Source organism: Apteryx mantelli, chromosome 4, assembly GCF_036417845.1.
Source record: "Apteryx mantelli isolate bAptMan1 chromosome 4, bAptMan1.hap1, whole genome shotgun sequence".
Lineage (NCBI taxonomy): Eukaryota > Metazoa > Chordata > Aves > Apterygiformes > Apterygidae > Apteryx > Apteryx mantelli.
Genome location: NC_089981.1, coordinates 23,967,721 through 23,986,392, shown reverse-complemented (window position 1 = coordinate 23,986,392; position 18,672 = coordinate 23,967,721). Strand labels below are relative to the sequence as shown.

General features: G+C 46.6%; 1 long non-coding RNA gene across 2 annotated transcripts in view; it reads right to left on the bottom strand.

The window, feature by feature from the left end:
- LOC136991976 (uncharacterized) overlaps positions 1-18,672 on the bottom strand; it is a 212,653-nt gene that overhangs the window by 151,155 nt on the left and 42,826 nt on the right. Inside the window, exon 1 of one of the 2 annotated variants that reach the window (XR_010884000.1) lies at positions 2,848-2,958. The exons of the other annotated variant lie outside the window; for it this stretch is intronic. This is a non-coding gene — a long non-coding RNA (uncharacterized lncRNA). Of the gene's footprint in view, positions 1-2,847; positions 2,959-18,672 lie in introns of those variants that run through there. 2 annotated transcript variants of the gene reach the window in all.

The following is an 18,672-nucleotide window of genomic DNA, read 5'->3' as shown; positions in this document are numbered from 1 at the left end:
GCAAGACAGTCAGTGGAATGACATGGATCCACACCAAACAAGAATCTAGCCTTTGTTTGTTAACATTCATGGCGCTCCAGGGCATAATGGACAGCTGATAGAAAATTTGACATTGATTAAAATACAATAGCTCTATGCCTTCAGATTACAGTAGGAAAACATTCCCAGTACCCATCAGAGAACTCCAGAAAGTCCTCCATCAAACCCAAATTCCTGACATCTGTATTGTTAGGTTGCCCAGGCACCTCATTTGGGAATTTGACCCCTATTGTGGTTGGTGTGGCTCAAGAAGATGTCAAAAAGATAATCTTTTCCTCCAGAGAGCTTGAAAAACCCAGTTTCCAGGACATTTCTTTATACATCATAAAAGAGCAAAGACACACACAACCTCTAGTCTTATATCAGTTGCAGTATTTGAGGGCCTGTCAGACAGTCTTTGCCCATAGTTCCCAAAGGGGGGATGTGGAGTGGTAGGGAAGGCTTTGGAGGCAGCAATTCTTACACCAGAACACTGCTCCATTACACCAGGTTGTTTCCAGTCTTGGTCACAGATTGTGGTGCTTTGACATCTCCTTTTTCACATCTCCTAAAGTTTGTGCTGTCCCAGATGAGGCTGTTGCAGCCTCTATGTCTGCCCATATTAGTCCATGATGGGCAGGATTAATGGAATGGGGATTCTCAGAAGCCAAAGTAAATCACTAAGGTTTCACTTCTTTTCAAAGGACAAAACCATACAAGGTGACTCTCCATCCATTATAGTTGCTTGCATGGGTTAAGACATCTTTAATGTGCAGAGTCAGGAAGGGAGATGTCTAGAATTCAGCTGCCATAGAAATGAAAAGCATAGGCAGAGCCAGTCATGTTGAAAATGAAGGGGAACGGAGTGTGCAATGATTTTTTCTTGGGGGAATGGGTGAGCCAGCAATTTATCAGTGCCACTATCATACGTCTTCCAGGATGCCCTTCGCTACAGATTTCTGTGTCAGTAGCTTTTTTTTTAAGGATTGGTCACCAACCAAGAGGTGCAAGTATTTGGTCTGCCTTAACATTATATTACTTAACATTATATTACTCATGATCTCTGCAGCAGATGATTTGTCCAAACTGAGTTCCTTAAAGTAATTAAGTCTTGCATAAGTTATCATGAGTTGTGTTTCATTACCCCTGATTCACCACCAGGGAAACTGAGGCAGCAGGAGGTAATACACAACACAGTGGTAGACAGAAGAAGAGAACGTCTCGCCCCAGACTTCCAGCCGTCTGGCTCTGCCTATGAGACAATGTTGGCTCCTAGGTAAATAATGAAGCCGTCACACCCAAATGTTATTTTTAAATTGCGGGTATTGGGTTTGGCACAAACTTCGGCAAAGCACAGCATGACCAAGGGAGTCCTGAGGAACAAGTGCCCTGCACAGATGGAGCTGCTTTGGGGAAACCTTGTTGTTCTGCTACATTTATGCAATCGGTTGAATGGGAGCCCAGACTGCAGCCTATCAGCTGCACAAGAGCACAGCGAGAGCCCGAACAAAAAGGAAGCAACATGAACGTGGAGCTGGCTCTACCAACAGCCACCTCCTCCACCCTGATGCCCTGGCCTTAGCCACGCCGGCCAAATCCATAGGGGGGCAGCAAACCCTTTGCAGTCATGGGAGTTAATTCCCAAAATGATCCTCTTCAAAACTCTGTCCCTTGGTAGGTAGAGAGCCCCACACATCCCCAGCACATAGAGGTACCCTTGGGAAGGTCAGCATGGACTCTGCAAGCTCAGAGGAGGGAAAACGGGCCTGCAAAGTCTCTTTGAATGCAGCCACCACACGGACCTGGACCATGGATAGCCACCTCAGCTCAGCAACACTGTGGGGGGAAACATCAGTGCGTGTGAGCCCACCAGTAGAGACAGCAGAGCTCTGGAAAAGCAGGAGAGCTGTGCAACACATCGCTGGGTTTCAGGTTTCAATAGTAAAATCTGCACTTCCATGCAAGACTGACAGAACCCATCTGTGATTCAACTGATGTGGGCCCACTTTGAGCAGATTTGGGTATACAAGGTCAAAGACGCTCAGGACTTTCATTACTAGGTCAATATAGTAATGATGCAAGGACAGGCACACCAGCTCAGACCAAAGGTCCATCTAACTCCACATCCAGTTCCCGTGGAGATCAACAATAGAAATGGAGGAAAGAGTATGACAACAGGGCACACAAGAAGTTACTCCTCCCCAGGATGCTCCCCAGCTGCCAGTGATACCCAGCTCCAGGACTGCTTGAGCCACCCTCATGGTACCCCACGAACTCCATGTCTGTATGCTTCCCTTTCACAGCTGTAGCTTTGGCACAAAGTGAACCTGGGTTCAAGAAGGGGCCAGAACTTGCATCTAATCTGTTAATGTAGACAGAGCCCAGATGCTGAAGCAGGTGAGACTGTACTAAAATGGACAGGAACCACTTCTCAATTATAACTAATTAGCCTTCAAGTGACCCTGAGTCTCAGGGCACAGGATTCCTCTTAAGATCCACATTAGCTGTACCCTCCTACAACCCATTTCTCCCAGCAACCTGGGGGCTGCATCTCCAGCCAAGCAACTCTAGAAACCTCCCCCTATTGCATTAACATGACCAAGGACAGGAGGATACTGTTATTGCTGTTTGTACTAGGACAGTGCCAAAAGCCCCAGTGCAGGCTAGTGTCAGAAGCACAGCACAAACCCAGTGCTAAAGGACCACTTTGTAGAGAAGCCCAAAGCCCAGAAGCCTCATTACACCCAGTCACCCACCAAAATTCAGAGCAGAATTTGCTCTCCTGACAGGCAAAGGAGAACAGACTAGGAAGGCACACAGGTGACTTACCCAATATCCCACAGGCAGCCAGTAGTAGAGCTGGGATTAGCTCACAGCTTTCCTGACTTCTCCCCTCCCAAGCTCCAGCCACACTGTCTCTTTCCTGCTTGATTTTGCTTCTCTCCACCCAGCTGTCTTTACTGAACAGGCTTCCTACAGTGCCTTTTAGGCAGCTGTCAGGTTTGGATGAGTGTCTCCACTCCATCGAATGGGCTGTTCCCCTCCGTGCTGTCCCTATGTGTGCTCTTAACCCTGATTTCCCACTGAAGTAAACAAGGGAAAGGCAAGACAGATAGCTCCATAGCAGCTGGGTGGGAGTTCGCCTCCTCTTCTCAACAGGAGACAGCTTTCTCCCCCTTTCCCCTCTCCACTAACAGCCATCCTCAGAGATCCTCTTGCCTTCAGCTCCCTCCCAGGGAAAAAGTCCCTCCTTCTCTCTCTGCCCTCCTGAAAAACAGCCTGCTCCCTTCCTCCCAAACACCCTGTTGTGCTTCAGACACAGAGGTATCTCTAGACAGTGGTGGACAGGTGACAAACAGCCCACCCTTGTTTCTATTTTTCTCCTTAACTTGGGGGGGGGGGGGGGAATCAGTTCCACCAGTTCCCCCAAGCTGATCCATCTTAAAACAGAAATTTCCCTTCCCTCAGCCCCTGAACATGCTCTCCGGTTGCTGCTCGCCTCCACTAATTGCATCCCAGACTAAACAACTCTATCCCCCTTTCCCCAGGTCACCTGCCTGCTCTGGCTACTGCCTGCCTGAACTCTGAGAAGAGACACAGTCGCTGCACCACTTTCTAAGCTTTAATGAGCTCCCAAGGAGGGGAAGGGGAAACACTGCTGTGAAGCAAAGGAAAAAAAAAGGGAGAGACTTTGGAAGGAGTTTAAGAAATAAGCCTGTGGGTGAAGGAAATAGCACCCCCTGGGAAAAGCCAGCCTTGTCAAAAGACCTTACCATACTGATGCTTGAGTAGAGCGATGTCTGCTGACCCCTTTGCAGCGATAACCCACCCAACCATGTTTTCCATCTCCCTTTACCGTCCCATGGCCCAGCAGCCTTCCAGCAGGATCCTGAATAGTGATGCTTAAAAAGCCTTCTGTCTGGCCCAGCTGCGTAGATGTCCAGGAGGAATGTAGGAACAGCAGGGAGACTGACTGACCCCTCTATGAGTTTGCCTTGCTCTGTGATTGGTGCTACTCTAAGTCAGACTAAATGACTTTCGTGGTTGTTTCTGGCCATAAGCATCTAAAGATCCATGCAGCACTGAGGTTATTGATGGGAGTCCATGCAGAAAGCCTGCAAAGCCTGAAGATACCTGACTTGCAATTCTCCAAAACTTCACAAGCAGAAAACTACAGCGAGAAATACTAAAATAACAAACCTCTAGCTCTGAGGTTCAAATAGCAAAGGTAGGGCTAGATAAAATTTTCCTTGGCATTGCTCCTAGTGGGGAAACATGAAGCTAGCTACCTGGGGCGGGGTGGGGGGCAACAGTCTCCAAAACTCGATTACAACAAAACCTGGGGTTTGATCCAAGGGCAGGGCTGTGCAGAGTCCTCTACAGGAAAAAAAGGTTTATCAAGGTCTTTCGGTCTATTCTGAAGCTGGTTTTGATTAAAGAAGGAATTGCCACCAGAGTTCCCTTCCCTTGCCCCAGTAACACATAACACACCATCCTCATCTCCTTTTCTGCCAGTTTGTTATAATAAAAAGCAGAGTTATGTCTGAGAAACACGTTGTACAAAGATGGACCCTCCAAGCAGTCAAATACATGCATTAGCCAGCATTTAGTCAGACACATGCATACACAAATCCCTTCCTTGCCTGTAAACAAGACAGATCGCTTTCTCAGCTGCTGTATATGAATTTCAAGCTGCTGTAGAAGAAACCTCTCTCTTCCACTGTTTTAGTGCTATATGCAAGGTGATCTGGAAGAGCAGACTTGCAAAGCTACACACCTTTGCAAATCCAAAGTCCTGACACCTCCTGGCCTGTAAACGCTCTCAGCATACGCCAGTGTTTTTAATTCCAGACTTTAACACTCGAAAGGTCTTTGCCTAAATGACCACACAGTTATGGCAGGGTCAAGCCAGGAGAACTTCACTGGTGTCCATGTAACACCCAGCAAAGTCGCCCTGGTGTTAGAATGGCACCCCAAATGCTGCAACAGGACGTTGCCGGCTTTCTGAAGTTAGACAATTAACATGTCATGGCTCCAAGAAATCAGCTATTCAATGTATTTATTATAGAGAGGATTACAGAACGGCTGAAAGGAGAGTGAGGGATCGTTTCCTCCTGGGCTCCCCAGGGTAGCTACCAGCAGATAAACTTTCAAAGAGTCAGCAATTCTGCCTTGGACTCTCTGCCACTATTTCTGCCCCTCTGAGATAGTAAAAGCCTTAAGAACAGCCCAGAGAGAACAAACTCTTTCATGCCATTTCCACCATGCCACAAGTTTACAGCACATCATCCAACTTCTGAAAACTAGCCAGCAGCATCTGCCAGGGGAGAGGAGAGGAATGAATTCTGCTAAACCCAGACCCAGTGCCACTGTAACGGATGGCAGTGAATTGCCTAGGCAGAGAAGCGCCTCTAAGTTATTAGTAACGCTATGGCACATGAACAAGGAACGAGAGAGCCAAGTGGCACGAGACCTCCCTCGCGAGGAACGCCCTCCCAGGCAGCGGCAAGTAGCAGGAAAACTTGGCAGGACGACGGGTGCTCCTGCCACAGGCAGTGCGAGGAAAAGGCGCGGGCTGCGAGCTGTACGTGCTCCAAAGTGCCATCGCCAGCCGAAAGCTATTTGTTCTCTCGGGTTGCTAATGGGGAGAACGCCACTTCAGAAATGCGAGAGAGATACTTCAGAAGCGAATGGCAGCTGCACGGCCCGGGGACGGACTCGCGGGCAGAGGGAACGGCGGGAGCTGCGTCCTCTTGTTCAGGGCACGCTGCAGCTCCCCGTCCCCAAGTGCTACCAGCAGAGAAGTAGGTGCCTGTCACACCAAGGTGGGGACGGTCACTGGAAGGGACGGAGACTTACACACAAGATAACAGCAGCAACCAACACCACCAAACCCAGCATAAAATAAACACCCATCAGGCTGTTTGCTCGGATCCTCCCTTCTGCCCCGCGAAGCCAGCGCCGGATCTCAGCCCTGTGACAGGCACAGTCCAGCCATGGGTGGCCAGAGGCTAGGAGAGGACTGTCGGGACAGCCTGGCCACAGAGGAGGCTGTGGGGAGCCCGGGCAGCACTAGAAATCCTGCACGGACCTCCTTGTCCTCCCATCTTTTCCTCCTTCCCTTCGTCCACCCCTTCCCCCTCAGCACCAGCACATATCTCCGCAGCTGCGAGCCGAACAAAGCCCTCCATTCCCGGCAAGCTGCCTCTCTTCCTGTGGGACCAGCCCCGAGGCATGCGGCAAAGTGCTTTCTTCCCCCCGGCCCCCCTTCTGCAGGCACACAGAAACGCAGGGTCTTCCCTCTCTTTTATCTCCCATTTTGCTTCCCTTACTCCGGTTCTTAGAGCTTATTCGGACACCCACACGGAAGTCAGTGGTCGGTTCATTAAAAGCGAGAGAAAACAAGCTGTGCCAATGCCTGAATAGCTCCATGGTGAGCTTCCCTCATGGAAAGCATGACCAAATGTAACAGAAAGGGGTCTCTTCTGAGAGGGTTTTGAATCTTGCTATGAAATGTAAACGAGAATTATATCCCCAGTTTTATTAAATTGCCTGTAGCAAGGGGTGTTCTAGGGAGTGTTCCAGGCATTTTATAGGTGCCTGGGCAGCACTGCCAACCCCACGCATCCAAAAATCATGAGACACACTCAAAATATTGAGAGACTGGCTTTCCATAATCACAAGTTTTTTATTATTAAAAACCCCAACAGACAGACCTTCTTTTTGCCATCTGTTTTTCTGAGGTTTTAAGATTTATGCCATCAAACTCTGCATGTATAAGGGCTTTTTTTTAACTTGAACTTACGGGTCCTATATAAATCACATGACTCCAGGAGTTTAACCTTTGGAGAAAAACCACTAAATACAGGAAGACTACCCTGTAACTGACAGCCACAATCACTGGCTTCCTCCCCAAGAAATTATTTTGCATCTTTCTGACAACAGGTCACTGGCTGCTCTGATCATACGGCCACAAGCATCTAGAAGGGACATGGATTTGGGACAAGGTTTTGAAGAGGAACACTCTTCAAACAGAAGTGAGAAAAACTGAAGCACCTTTGTATGTATTTACATACACACATCAGGATAGCAAAGTTAATATATTCATTCAAAAACTGTATTTCTCCTTCCCCTATTTCAAGCTACTGCCAATCAAGCTATGTCATGCATGACAAGAACATGTACACTGAACCTCCTTAGTACCCAAGCTTGCAGAGTGTCTAATTTCCATTAATGTTGCAACTGCACCCCGGATAAACAGAGCTATCAGGTCAGAGTCTGCTCTTGCTCCTATTACTGTCCTACCAAACAGCTCCGCAAAGGGAGCAGATTTGTCCAGACTTACACTGGCGTAACCAGTGTAAAATCCATTCTGCCCTAGCAAACACTGTAGGCCACAAACAGGACCCAAGAGTGCCTTAAACAGGATTAGCATTGCTTAAACTCTGCAGCCCATCTTCAGAAATTTAGAAGCAGAGTGTTGTAACAAGACACTCACAGTAGGAAGCAGCCAGGAGATGCTGCCTTACACCATAGGTGGACGATCCTCCCAAGGAAAAGGATCCAAAATGGCACAGAGCCACTGCAGTGATACCTAAGCTTACTATCAGCCACAGAAAAGGAAAGAAGCTGTGGCTGGACTGTTTGTATTCCCCTTTGATCCTTGCCTGACTCCCCAGGAGTCACGGGGAACCAGGAGTAATTTATAATACGCTTTCGGCTGCTCTGATTTATTCTGGGAGCTGAACCCAGGTGCAAGGAAGTTAAATAGGCAGCACTCCTTGGCTTTCACTGGGGGAGTGACACACAAAACATTACAAATCCCCAGTGTGGCATTCTCTAGGCTTTGCCTACAATGGGCAAAGGGAGCGTAACTTAACATTAAGACAGCATGTAAACAAGAGATAGCCTTTTTGCAGGTAAGACGCATCAATTGGTTCTGGCCAGCCCTTTTTCTGGCTGCAAATACTGACCCTGCAACACTCAAATCATGCTGGGACATTAGTAACAGAAATATAGAGAGCACTGAAAAAATAAAGATAGAAGAAAAATAAATTTTATGACTCTCAACCAAAACAGAATGAGAGGTTTTTTCCCCCATGTATTTTCAATTTCCTGAAATAACATACAAAGAAATGGACAGCCCAAAGTTTGTTTCAAAAAGCAGAACTGCAGAAGTTATTCATTATCAGTAAGACTGATTGGAAATTCAGCCGCTGGCTTGTTTTTTTTCTTCCGCTTACAAATTGTTCACAAACTGATCCTAATTTTTCCCAAGTGAATCTACAACTTACAAAAGTATACCTGTGGGGGTAAGGAAGTCCACAAATGCAACGGGTCAGCAGTACCTAACTCCCTTTGACTTCTCTGAATAACTCAGCCTTCACCAGCCCATTGAACAAAACCAGCTGCTCTCTAGGAGTTACTCACATGCTTTTGGCTTTGATTTTCACTTTTTGCTGTTCACAGCATGTGACTGCTCATTTACACTATATGGTTTGATTCTGCACCTCGACTGGATGACCAAAGGCTTTTAAAGCAAGAGAATAAGCAAGGCTGAATAATGAAAAAGTCACTTACAGTTCACGTTTTTTTGGACAAAACAAGCTTTTGTGCTAAAGTTTGCGAAGCCTTTTAGATTCATAAACATTTTCCCCACTGCCCAAAGGTCATCCGAATACTCATAAATAACCAATAATATAACTCTTTGAAGACTAACAGAGCCAAGTCAAACTGACAGTTTGCCAACATGTCCACAATACTGTTTATTCCATTAGTGCACTAGACCCTGCACCAGAACACTTGACGCTGCCCCTTCAAAACAAAATGAAAAAAAGAAAAATCAAAAAGAAATCAAAATCCATCTGAATGAGTCAGAACATCACGTGACGACTTTTCCCTTGCAGGCCACTCTGCAGCATGCACTTTCGTCAGTCTGTATACAAGATGTCAAACCATTCCATCTCTAAACCCACTTTATTATAAATACTAGTACCCTGTCTCAGTGGATTAGAGGATTTTTTTATTTATTTTTTTACTGATGAAGCTTTAATTCAAGTCTAAGTCCATCAAAACAGTAATGTTACAATATTTCAGAAGTGAGCGGCTTTGATTCCAAGCATGCCAAAAGGCTGGGGGGAAGGAGATAGTAAAGGGGAAGAGCAAAATCTTTTAGCTGTCCCTCCTCAGCATCATTGTGAAACCTTACTCTGAAACATCAGATTCAAGTCAAATTGCCATGTTTTAAACAAACCACAGTGTGTTATTGTACTATGCTTCTGAAATGAGGAACGCAGGTCAAGAACTTTTGGACCTCTCAGATTTTAAGGTATACAAACTCTGGCTGCATTGCTATCTATACCTTCCTTTCTCTTTTCTTTTTTCTCTTATCTCTTCCCTTCTCTTCTTTTCTCTTCCCTTCTCTTCTTTTCTCTTCCCTTCTCTTCTTTTCTCTTCCCTTCTCTTCTTTTCTCTTCCCTTCTCTTCTTATTCCTTTCTTTCCCTTCCCTTCTCTTCCCTTCCCCTCTCCTTTCCCCTTCTTTCCCTTTCCACTGGAAAGCAGTTGCAAGCTGAAGCTCCAAAAAAAAGCTCTGAAAAGCTGCATTATGCTTTTCAACACATTTTCCATTCTCAGGTTTTTATCCAGTAGGACATGAAATAAATATTCAAAAAATGTATGTGTGTGTGCAGATGAGCATGTATAAATATATCCATTTATATAGAATATGTGAAAACACATGAAAAGTGTGTGTGTGCGCACGTGCCTGCATATAGCTCCATTTCTTTACAGCCTTAGGAGAATTTAAAAGCTGGATCCCACAGGTTAGTGCTGTATGTTACAAACAGTGTCAGTATGAATAATGGGAGCAGGATATTCTGCCAGAGGGTCACAGAACAAAAAGCGCGTAGAAAGGCAATATTGTCCAAGAAGTACATGCAAAATAGGCCTGGATTTGAAATGCAAGACAAAGACCAAGATCAAGTTATAGACTTTAAGGCCAGAAGAACCACAAGGCCCATTTAATTTAACCTCTTGTAAAGTGCCTAAATTACAGAATTCCAACCAGGAATTCCTGCTGTGGAAGGAAGACTTTTCCCCAGCAGCTGAAAGTACAAAAACATTTAAGCAGGTGTTTAAAGTCAAGCTGTACCTTGGACATTATAACTGACTGCTCTTGGTCTTGCTAACAGATCCCTGAACTAGAAGATCGGGGTCAGATCTTCTGCTGATGAAGCTCCCTGATTTTAACTCTTTCCCGGATTATCATTTAGACAAAGATCCAGGCACAATGCAGATACTCAACGTGGTGGCTGGCAGCCAGAAAGGAATGACTAAATCCTGGTAAACAAATAATAGGCTATTCCTCAGAATTTTACAGGTATTTTTTCTGGAAACCATTTTCTTATGTGTCTTTACTCCAACTAGTGAAAGATGAATACATTTCACTCAATATTTCAAACACTTGAATAGCATATGTCTGAGAGCTCAGCATAAACCTTCTTGGGCCCAAAGTTTGCACATGAAAGGTTGGAAAAAGCAGTAGAGAAAAAACACCAAGGAAAGGTTAGCACAAGAAATAGAGCAGAGAGAAAAATCCAGTTGAAAAAATACGTTCAGTCTATACAGCATTACACCCACAAAGGATGTTATATGCCAAGAGCTAAAAGTCTAATAAGTGCCAGAATCCAGGTTATTCACACAGCAGTAACTGGTTCCCCTGAACATGGTTGTTGTGACACAACCAGTTTTTTCCACAGGACATCCCAGATCATTCTGCCCTGGTCTCCATCCAAGACTGAATTTTTCTGCCTCTGTCTCCCACAGCCTGTCCTTGTTCTGCCTCTTTCTGTGCTGCTACCTCCTTAACCGAGATCCCTGTCCTCCTGGTCTTGGTTGCTTTTCTTGAATTTTGAATCTGTCTACCACCCTGATGCTGCTTACCCTTCTCACATACACACTCCCCATCTCAGTTTTGTCTTCCCATCCTTCCAGTTCCTTCCAGATATCAGTCCCCTCTTTCCCACCAGCCTTCAGCATTTCAGTCCCCAGACCTGCCGCCAGTCCCCACCTTGGCCTTGTCTCCCCATGCCAGGCTTCTTGTCTCTATCTATTTATTTCATTTGCTGCCTTCTGCACCAAGTCCAGCTCTCAGACCCTTTGCATTTGAAGTCTGGTTGCATATCTCCTCCTTGCCTCCTAAACACCAGCAGAACAGACACCACTGAGATCACAGGAAAGACAGACAGTCTTTTCACCTCCTCTCTAGCACCCCGCATCATAGTACCCATGACAGTCATTAGGAAGGTTCATGGATAAAATACACCCAGTTGCTTTTGGGATAAGCACTACGAAGATGCACAGTTCCAATGGATCCATCAGAGAATTTACCATACTCTCACTACCACAAGCAAACTGAGATATCTTTTTTTTTTTCCTGCAACATATAGTGCTTTTTTCACAGGAACAGCAGCAGGCTCTTCTTCAATCTCAAAGGATTGAACTCATCTGTCTAAAAAAGAGGCGTCTACTTTAAACAAGTTGTCTAAACTACTTCCATCATCAACCTCCAGGGTGCAATCCATCTCACTTCTGTTGGATACCTATTTTGGATGGGCTGACTGAACATACCCATCTTTCTCCAGAGAGGATGGAGGGATCTCAGACAAATCACTTGGAACCAATACCTAACAAACAGCCAGCGTTAAATAAGGTGAACTCCAGCTCCCCGTGGTTCATCAGTCAAATCTCGGCTTTTCACTCATAAGAAGAAAATCATGGGAGTGCCTCAGTGAAATGACACATTTTTTCTTGTTTTTTGTCTTTTTTCAAACATGGGAGGAAAAAAATGGTGTTTTCTCCTAATCTCATTCTTGGAAATGGCTGAACCATTTCAGCTGAAACCATCCCAAGAAAAATCCAGCCTGAGTCACATGCATGGCACCAAAATTTTCAGTGAGAAGAATTATAGACTAGCAAAGCCATAAGCAATTGAATACATGGTCTTATGCTATGAAATGTTGAATGACTTCCCAATAGGTACTAGGCCCCTCTACACCTCAGATAAGAGGCAAGGAGGCCACTCTACCTTGCCATGAGTTTGAAGTGTTCTTCAGTCCACAGTGTATCACCTCTGTTTCTCCTTAGAGAGGAGAATCTGGTGTGGAGAGGGTTGCATTTCTTTGTTTTTAAAATGAGTGTCCCTTTTGAGGGGGGAGAGGAAAGGAGGAGGGGAAGTCACTAATGAAATTGGAATTCAGTTACAAGGAAAAAATGTGCCTGAAAAGCGACTTTCTGAAGCCAAGAACTTCACAAGATTCAACAAATCTTCCAGCGCTATAGAATATACAGATACGTATCACTCACAGTAACATTCTGCAGGCTCCAGACTACACTGATTTACCAGGCAGGCTTTCTGATAAATAATGAGGGGGTTGTCAAGTATTTAAAACAGATCACAGTGACTCCTTCCAATGTAGTCTGCAGAGATGCAGAGAGCATCTGTGTCCTTGGGCACAGGGAGAACAGCGAGCTGTTTCTTGTACAAAAATAAAAGATAGTAAGACCAAGGAAACAACATTCCCCTACCCCCTTCCGAGTTAAGTGAATACACCATTGACTGCATGCCTTCAGTGACAATAAGTAATGAAATGCAGTATTACAGTCACATCCCTGCCTTTAGCTTCACTGGATGTGGAGAGAAGATTTCCAGCCTTAACTTCAGATACTTTGGTGGTGATAGGTTTGCCAGATACACTGCTTTGCCACTGTTTCGCAAGCATTTTGGCCCATCTGCAACACAGGGACAGGCCAGGTGAAGACAAGGGAAACCTACTAATAAAGTCAATGTAAGAAAGATAATGAGCAAAAGCGAGCCTACTTTGGTGCCATTTTGCGCATGGGGATGGCACCAGGGATACAACAGTAAAACACCAAGTCATGGCAGTTGAGCCCCACCCATGTCTTCAGGTTGGGAACAGCCACAAGAAACAGCCACTGGGAACAGCCATTATCCACCTCTTGTTACCAGTACTGAAATAGAAGAGTATAAGCTATATACCACCTGGGAAGCTGACAACATGCTGGGCTCTTCTGGATGCTACCAGGCTACGAAAGATTGCTTTACACATGCCTCATCAAGTGGAGACAGTCCTGACCTTCAAGAAGATCTGTCTATGAGCTGTTCTTGCAGCCAAGACTCAGCTCCTACCCTCCTTAGCCCAACAGCGGCAGCCATACTCAGTCCCTTTCGGTAGGAAGCACTCTATAACAAGACACTCAACACCATTAAAGTGGAAGTCAGAGAGGCCAGGCAATCCCGAGTTTCTGGCTCACAGTGGCTTTGAGAGACTTCTGCCTCATGATAACAGCACCAGGGCAACTGGCTTGTGGCTGAGGGTCCCAAGTGGTATGTTGGGTGAAAGGGGTAAGAAGGGGGGGACCCACCAGTATGACAGACTTACAGCTAGTGAAAAAGCTTTGGATATAGCCATTGCCAAGAAATCCCTTTTAGAGGAATAAACCTGTTCTGTCAGCAGCCTTCCCATAGCAGTCTAGGCTCCGTCCTCTTTGGCTGCTCCGAAGCGTTCACCTTGGAAGAGGTGGCCTTTGACAATTAAAATACCAGACACTTCAGGTTTTATTGCAAGTCCTCCTGCCTTGGAAAGAGCTGATGAAGGTTCCATTGTACTCCTAGGCCTGCGAGCTCCAAAACCTCATGCCTGTGGCTTAGTGGTACATAGGCCTGCCTATAGTACCCACACTCTTCCACCTCTCCCACAGCCCCCTGGAGAAGCCCTTTGAGTCACGGCAGACACTTTTTTTCACCCTCTTTTCCCCTGCATAGTTTGCTTGCTGACGTCCAGAAAGGATTTTTACCTCCTGGAAAACAGACAAGGCAGCTCCCAGGGGCTCCCGGCTGAGAGCACTCGATGACTTGCCATCCCCGTGACGTCAGCCAGTGATAGGGCCCGGACTGGTTTCGGGGCTGGGGGGGGGGGGGGAGGGGGGCTGTGCTCAGGCGCCTGGATTCCACAGCGGTTCTTCAGACACTGGGACAAGCCGGCCAGCCTGCGTCTGGGCCGCACATGCAAATGCACAGGATGCAATTATGGAGCTGACCGAAAACTTGCAGGCACAGCATGAGGGTGCCTCCAGATGACACCGTTCCCAGCCCACTTCAGCAGCCTGAGTGCAAGGACAAAGCAGAGTTGCCAAGGGGCTGGGTCAGGAGATGGCAAGGCAGGACTCCCACATCCCATTCCCAGCTTTACTGACGGATTTGCTCACTGACTTTGAGATAGATATAAAAGGGCTAGCTCACCACTACCCTGCTCAAACTGCAAGATATAGCCACCACCAAGAAACTTCACAAACATCAGCACCAGCTCTTAGCAGAAGACACCATTTACTCATCTAAAGGCAACCTCAGATCTCCCTTCACCATGCTGTAGAAATGTGTTATATCTATGCCCTAGTATTTGACACCGTCAAGCCTTCCAGTCCCAGCCGAGCCCTGGTTTTCACCTCCTCCTACACTTCCATGCAAGGAATTCCCATTACCCAAGACCAGCATGCTGTGGGAAAAGCCAACACATTCTTTTTTTTTAAAGGGAGAAGCAACATCTTTAAGACCATTTTTTTAATCACTCCAAACTCCCCTTTGTACAATTTCTGGCCCAGAGCCTCCCCACTTCACATTGCTGAAGTCAGGGGACCCTCTTCACCTCCCAGCAGCTGTGGATCTGGCCCCTCATACCCATGCTGGGGAACCTGTTGCCCAGCTTAGCAGTCAAAAAAGCTCAGCAATGGCATAGCTATCACAAGGGCGGGCACTTGCTGAGCTTTGTTGCCAAGCTGTCATGAGTGTCACAGGGATAGATCATGGTCCCAAAGAGCTCCCCTATGTTCTGCCCTACGTGTATGATGAGCTGGAGGCAGGAGGAGGTGAAGAGCATCTAGGAAGACTCAGTGGTGAATTTGCTTCGTCTTTCTGTCACCGGCTGTCTGTGTTGCTACCAACAGGAGGGAACGAGAACCCAAAACCATGTCTCCCCTCATCCCCATGGGGTCTGCAGCCCAGTCCCTGCCTTGCTCTTCCCTTACTAGAGGAGAACAGCCTCAGTGTGAGAGGCTGACAGAAGGAGACTGACGCCCCAGCCCCATGGTGTGGGTACCCGTACCAGAGGGAGGCTGTCCCTCTTCAATTAAAAAAAATAAAAAAATAAATAAAATAAATAAAAAAGAGTCATTTTTCTTCTTCTCCCCCCTCCCCTTGCAGAAAGTCTTGGTTTCATCCCACCATGGAACGAAAACAAATGTTCTAAACCGCAACATTTTTCATGAACCGGAATTTCTTGTAGTCTGGCCAGCCCTGGTGGATCAATACCAGTCATTTCTTTCCTCCTCTGCTCTGGCCTTTTCCTTCCAGCCTCCTCCCCCCACCCCACTCACAGAGGGGAATAAGGGAGCTGGAGGTGTCGAACGGAGGAGTCGGGAACACTCTACTTTAGTTTTAAAAGGGACAGAAAAAACATTGGCGTCAGCCGGAGTACCAGGGCAGGCGCTGAGACCTTGTTTTGAATTTCGCAGAGACTGTCCCTAGGGAGAGCTGCCTTTTTTTTTTTTCCTCCTCTCTCTCTCTCTCTCTCTCTCTCTCTCATTTTTTTATGCATGGTTTTGTTTGTAAGTTAAAAGTCGCAGGATTTGCAGTCTTTGAAGCGTGGTCAGCCTGCCAGATGGAATTAGTCAGTGCCTTTCAGTCGGAAATCCCAGGCAGATGAAGCGGGATGGAAGGACAGTGTTTTTCTCATTTACCAGGAAACCCTCTGCCTTGACTCCCACAAATTCAGCTGGAGACCTCCATAGGACCCCAAAAACATCCAGGACTGAAGGCAGGAAAACAAACAAAGGGCCAAACCTTTCACGTGCGTAAAATTGGTGTGGTACTGAAGTCAATGGCCCCCAAGCAGATGCAGATCCAGCCCAGATGTTTTTGCTGGTACTTGCCCAAAGCTATAAGATGTCAGCGGAGTTTCCTCTGTTTAAAAGCAGTGCTGAATTTGGCTCTCCTCACCCCCTGACTCATACCATCTTTCCATCTCTTCCTACCATGGCCTGTCCTGAATCAGATCTTCCTATTCCTGGACTCCTCAAGGTGAACACTCCTTCTCCCAGGTGAGCAAGCCTCTTTCTCCCATATCTCTGACTGAGTTCTTGCCTTCCTTCACACATGCTGTTATTTCACACCCAAACCCAAGAATCTAACTGCCATTTTTGAAACTTTATCCATGTATTTTCTCCTCTCTTCACCCTTCTCTCTTTCCTGAGCCCACCCTTCACCGGCCACCATGGCTCTGCTAAAAACTTTAGGTCATTCCTCAGGCAGTCCCCTGACTAAATTATACTTAGAGAACATCCACTTATTTCCACATCAGCCAAACCACCACCCAAGAGGAGACTTAGTACCGCTTGTTCCAAACATGCGATGTATGGATGACAGACCACCATAAACACATGGAGTAACATCAGTAGATGTGGGAAGAGCTCACAAGTCTTAGACCAGAGCTGACAGCCTCCTTGTGAGAGACCAGTGCTAATCACTCACCAGCTGAGAGTTCGATTTCATTTCTCACAAAGATGGAAGGGGCAGAGAGGCTTGCTGTGGAATTAATGTGCAGTACTGCTATTCAGAGCAGACCCATGGGTCTGTGCATGGTTCAGATCCATCCACAAAAGGAGTCCAATTTACCTTTGGACTCTCCAAATCTCTCAGTGGCACTGTGGTTACCTCAACAGGAAGGTCCAAGCAGCACACAGCCAAATGATCATGGTGCTCAAATAATTGAGGAAATGATTAAACAAGGACTGATACACCTCTGAGTGACATCTTTTTTATAAATGCAAAAGGCCATATCTCAAGAGTAACAAGCGAGAGGCAACCAGCATCTGCAATTATTAGTGGCATTACATTACTAACTGAACAACCAAAGCCAGGGCCATTTTTTTGAAGGCTTTTTTAAAAGCTTTGCAGTCTGCAAAGCCAAAGGTAGATGGAGAAGCAGAGAGGGGACACGACCCTCGCAATATCATACTGCAGGTGGTATCAGGGCCAATAGCCCAGGTTACACTCTGTTGTCCTAGGGAGGCAGTGTACACAAGGGGCTAGTGGCACAAGTTTGGGAAAGCATCCAAGCAATGGGTGTGAACCTCAAGACCTGGCCTGGTTAAACTGCGGAACTCACCGTTTCAGGATTTTGGCTGAGAATCAGCATAGCAGGATGCAAGTCCAAAAGGATTAGTACTTCAGATTAATCAGAGCACAAGGAGAGATGCATGAAGCCTAGCCAACGCCTGTGATAATTTCAGGGAGGCCAGTCTGCAACCAGACTGAGAACTACAGATGCTCACATAAGACTGAGCAGGAGCTATCAGTTGCCTTAGACTACAGGAAGGCTTTTCTTTTCTAATACTCTATACATGGCCAATGAATTGGGTGCCTTCTTAGAGATCAACACTGCTCTTCATAGAAGATACACACCATGGACTTGTCTTGCCACAAAAATTTCCATGTTTCAGTACAGATAGGCAAAGGGGACATGGACACGTAACAGCACAGAAACCCAGAAGCAGATGCTCTCCTCCCCCACCTCCTGATGGCAGTTTCTCTAGAAAAGACTCATTCTGCTGCCACGTGAATGAGGATATTGCTCATCTCAAATAAGAAGCAACTCAAAATGGTCACAGGGACCTTCTCTACAAAGTTTAAGCTTTTGCCTACCCTTGGGTATCAGCCACTGCACCAATAAACATCTCCACTGACATGCTAGCAGTAGGCAGTCTGTGGGAGCAATGCTGGCTACCTGAAGGGATGAACATCATCTGGCCCCCATCATCAGGTGCCTAAAACCTTCCCAGCATTGCAGAGCAACACTGCCGTTGGATGACCAAATGCAGCTCCTGCCTGCTGGACCCCTGGATCACAAATTCCCCTGCCCCCCCGAGAAGGTAAAAAACACTGCCAAAGAGCTGGGACAGCCACAGTCAGTATCTTTGCAGCTCTTGGTGAGTAGTGTGAAAATCATTAGCAATCAAAAACATTCAAGGTTAATCAAGCATATTTCCCCTGCTCAGAATACAAGACAACTCAGCAGCACTGTCCACCTTATTTCATCACATCTATTTACAAGCCAAAGCTGCTGCTTCTTCAGTTCCTTTCTGCTCACAGTGCCTTTTTTAGGCCCTCACTGTGCCATTCCTCAGGCCTGACTGGTTCTGGATCTCAAAATACCCATTCCGGGCATGGACAACCGTGTTAGGAAATCTCACTTTTTAAAGGAGTGAAAACAGATCTCTGAAAGAGGCAAGGGCATGCAGCTGATGGCTAAACTTGTTGCTAATACAACAGTAATCTGTGAAGAGGGCACACCTCCAAGCAAACAATGCATGCTCAGGAGGGAGAAAGCAGAAGGTGGACTCCCACCTTTTGACTTCATCCGTGTTGCTCAGGAAGATCTGCCACAGAAGAGCACTGTTTGGCTTTCAGCCCCCTCATACCTCCCCTCTACCCTGCAGCCTGCTGGACGGCCTGACCATGTGCACAGAGGGAGTCCATGTGCACATTCTGGGGAAAACCAAGGCTGGGCAGGAGCTGCCCT